Source organism: Limulus polyphemus, unplaced genomic scaffold, assembly GCF_000517525.1.
Source record: "Limulus polyphemus unplaced genomic scaffold, Limulus_polyphemus-2.1.2 Scaffold3046, whole genome shotgun sequence".
Lineage (NCBI taxonomy): Eukaryota > Metazoa > Arthropoda > Merostomata > Xiphosura > Limulidae > Limulus > Limulus polyphemus.
In genome coordinates this window covers 72,377-76,598 of record NW_013668656.1, presented here as the reverse complement: position 1 = coordinate 76,598, position 4,222 = coordinate 72,377, and the positions used below count along the sequence as shown (strand labels likewise).

Here is a 4,222-nt window from a genome sequence, read left to right as displayed (position 1 = left end):
AGCTATTAGTGATTTCTTCTTCAGATTTGAACTGCATTCAGATCAAGGCCGTAACTTTGAATCAGCTGTCTTTCATGAATGCTGCAAGTTGTTTGGCATACGAAAGACCAGGACCATGCCACTTGACCCACAGTCTAATAGGATGGTAGAAAAGTACAACTGGACACTGGGACAGGAATTGGCAAAGTTTTGTAATAGTCGCCAAGATGACTGGGATGTCTTACTCCCTCCACTGTTGATGGCTTATAGGACAGCAGAGCATGAAACCACTGGATACACTCCAGCACAGTTGATGTTTGGTCGGGAACTTCGGTTGCCAGTGGATCTGTTAGCAGGACACCCACCTTATGAAGAGTTGCCTGAGAATGTGTCAGAGTTTGTGAAAGTGTTATCGGAAAGGATGGATGATATTCACCATCAAGTGCATTCAAACTTGAAAACATCTGCTGATTCGATGAAGTTAACTTATGATAAGAGATCTACTGAAGTCAGCTTTGAACCATGAGACAAGGTGTGGTTGTATAATCCTAGGAAGGCCAAAGGGAAGTCTCCTAAGTTGTCTTCTCCATGGGAAGGCCCATATGACATAGTGGATTGTCTCTCAGACATGAATTTCCGCGTAAATAGTGGTCGGCGAGGTAAACCAAAAGTGGTGCATGCCAACAGGCTTTGGTGTTATCACGGTCTAGGACATTTCAGTTGGGACGAAGTGGACAACAGAACAAATGATGCTGCTGAAGACGTGCCACCTGAAGAAGCCACCGTCAAAGAAGAAACACTATTCAGTTTTGAGAAGGAAAAGGTGGAGCTCTTGATGAAGTTACTACCACTGATGTGACTGTTATCGACGATAGGACATTTCCTGATGAAGCAGATGAACCCCATATGAAGCAGAAGCCAACGTCCCGTAAAATTAAGAGACTTCGTTGAATTGTAATTTTGTATTTGTAATTCTGTACATCTTAATTAAGTTATTGTTAATTGTTATTGGTTTAATGTAAGTGGCTATTGTTCGGGACGAACAATACTAAGGAGGGGCAGTGTTGCGTCAGCGAGGTCACGTGACTAGTATCACGCCACTTCTTTCTCGAACCTTCGGGAGATTACTAGAGTGGGGGTAGTCTGGCATATATAAGATGGTCACAAAGTGACGGGACAATGTGTAGGTAGTGAGTAATTGAACTGCAGTCAGAGAGTATTGTTAAAGTGGAGCATGTTCGTTGTTATAGCGTTTGTTATAGCGCGACTGTTGAAATTAAATGTATTGTAAAATTATATTGGGAAAGAATAAACCAGTTTTATTAAGAATGGACTTGTGTCGCTAAAGTTTCGTCGGGATGAAGTTACGGAAAATCAACTAACGAACAGAGACGTAACATTATTTTTACCAATAATTATTCTATGAATATTTTTGACGAGCTATACACTTGTTACAATTATAAACGACAATCACTGCTGTGACAGTCAGGCAGCTTGTTTCATCCAAATTATTAATTAAGTTTATAAAAAAGTCATCATACCATAACTTTCGATTACCACTAGTGATAATAACAGTTTTTGAGGTAAGATTTTAATTCTATCAGTCATTGTTGTCGAACTTCCAGATTAGAAACAACATGAAAAAATTTGAGCTAGACAAAATATAATGTATAATTTAGTGTATAAAGTTTGAAGACGGCTTGAATGAATAACGAAATAAACCATTACAAGTAACAAATGTAAAATGTTTCAACAAGGTAATATAAATCAGTTTGAATCTTACCATCTTCTTTATTTATAATTCCTATACTTAGATCTCCAGTGGCATAGCGGAATGTCAACAGACTTACAATGATAAAAACCAGGTTTCGATACCCATGGTGGGCAGAGCACAGATAGCCCATTGTGTAACTTTGCACTTAACTGCAGACAAACAAAATACTTTCTGTTATTTGTAGGAAATATTTTCCCATTTAATTCCTAAAATTAACAGATGCAGTGTAATTGTGTTAGGGTGTGGTGAAATTGATATGAAAAATTTAGGTTATCAAAAGCTCTGGATTTTGCACACACGTTATACATGAATAAATAATGACACAAGTAAGAGTGATGTTTCTGTGACACTGACTTAAAGTGCTATGTCACTCACTTTATCAATGGTATATCTTGACATGTATTGAACTTTTCATTTATGAAACATTTGTACGACACACAACATGTGAACCTATAGAAGCTGCGGATCATCCTTTATGCAAGACAACCAACAAATTAGTGTTTATTGATTTGTTATTACATTAATTTTATTTCTTTTCTGTGAAATAAGGTTTTGGAGAATATCATTGGCTTCAATTGACATTTGTTTTTTCTAAAATTATTATTTGGACTTTTCAAATTTGAAAAAGGTATCTTGCAACTTTTTGATCTACTGAGCTGACAGGATTGATTGGAAATATAAAAAAAAGTTGTGAATTGTTACTTATTTTCATATTGAGTATTAGTCCTAAAGACCAATGAAGAATTATTTAAATTTCCATTGTATTTGTTGATAAATAGGAATCCTGTAGTTCATTATTTTTAGAAAAATTTAAACTTCTTAAAACTTTTTCCTGGTGTCATTTGAGGTGTCTAGAAGAACTATGAATACAGGCTTTAGGTATGGAATTCAAAAACACTTTTTAACCTGCTAGTTTAGATTCTTTATTTTGTGACAAAGATATGGGATTAAATTTAAACTTTTGTGTTAATGTTTATTAAAAAAACAAATCTTCATTAATTTGTGAGAAAATAATTAAACTCACGTGTTTTGCAATCTTAGCCTTTAATAGTGTTACGACATCGGAAGTCACGTGACACTGCTGGCGCATTTGGCGCTGATAGCGTACGTGAAATTCCTCGAATGATCATGAATTATCGGGGAGGCCTGAGTGCATTCGGGACACCCCCTTTGTTAGTGGCAGAGAAGCCAGCGAATAGATAGATATTAAAGAAATGAACAGTAGTGACGGAAAGTAAAGTGTGTGAATCACTGTGATTTATAGTGTGTATTATAAAAGTTGTTAAGCTTAAAGTGACGAGAAACGTACTGACTGTGGAATTACTGGGTACTAAAAGTTTGTATCGAGGAAGAATAAACTGGTTTAATCAAGATAGGATCTATATCACTCAAGTTCCTCGGAAAGAATTTCTACAGGAAATTATCAAATAAGCAGATACGTAACAATAGGTTTGGAATTTTCACTTTAAGAAAAATAGCACTCTAACCTTTAACCTCTCCAGTATTCAAAAGTTCCAACTGTCATTGTCAATCGTTAAATACTACTTTTGAAAAAAAAATAACAATCCCAGATTAAATTTTACAATATGAAAAAAGATAATATTACATAATGATCCATAGTTAATTAGCAGGACTTCCTATACTTTTTAAAGATTTAATATTTAACCTTTTAAGAATAATACTATTAAAAACAGTTATAAACTGAAGTGTAGAATGATGGGTAATCTGGTATGTACATTTTATCAGAACAGGTAGAGCTGGAACTTGCATAATCCAATTACCCAGAATGCACTATATACTAAGATAACCTATATATGTATATATTTAAATATATATATATATATATAACATTCCGAACAAGTTTTATATTTATGTTGCCCCCAATGGCACAGCGGTATGTCTGTGGACTTTCAAACGCTAGAAACCGGGTTTCGATACTCGTAGTGAGCAGATCACAGATAGTCCATTGTGCTTAATTACAAACAAATAAACGATTTATGTTGTATTATTTATATTGTTTGATTTTAATTTTCGTTTCTACCTGAGTATCTTTCAGATCACTTAGAAACCTTTCTCGACCTCGCAAGATGCAGGACACTCACACACACACACATAATACATACAATTGAAACAAGGAAAAATTGAAACAAGGTAAGGGCGCTCGACTCGCAATCTGAGGGTTGCGGGTTCGAATCCCGTCACACCAAACATGCTCCTCCTTTTAGCCGTGGGGGCGTTATAATGTGACGGTCAATCCCACTTTTCGTTGGTAAAATAGTAGCCCAAGAGTTGGCGGTGGGTGATGATGACCAGCTGCCTTCCCTCTAGTCTTACACTGCTAAATTAGGGACGGCTAGCGCAGATAGCCCTCGTGTAGCTTTGCGCGAAATTAAAAAACAAACAATCTAATTAACTAAAATGTTTTACTTGTATTTCTGTTTGAAATATATTTCTAAATATTCAATTATT

At 35.6% G+C, this 4,222-nt stretch overlaps 1 protein-coding gene across 1 annotated transcript in view; it reads right to left on the bottom strand.

Moving 5' to 3' along the window:
• The window catches only part of LOC106468534 (integrin alpha-PS2-like), a 104,458-nt gene that overhangs the window by 67,479 nt on the left and 32,757 nt on the right, over positions 1–4,222 (bottom strand). The window lies entirely within an intron of this gene.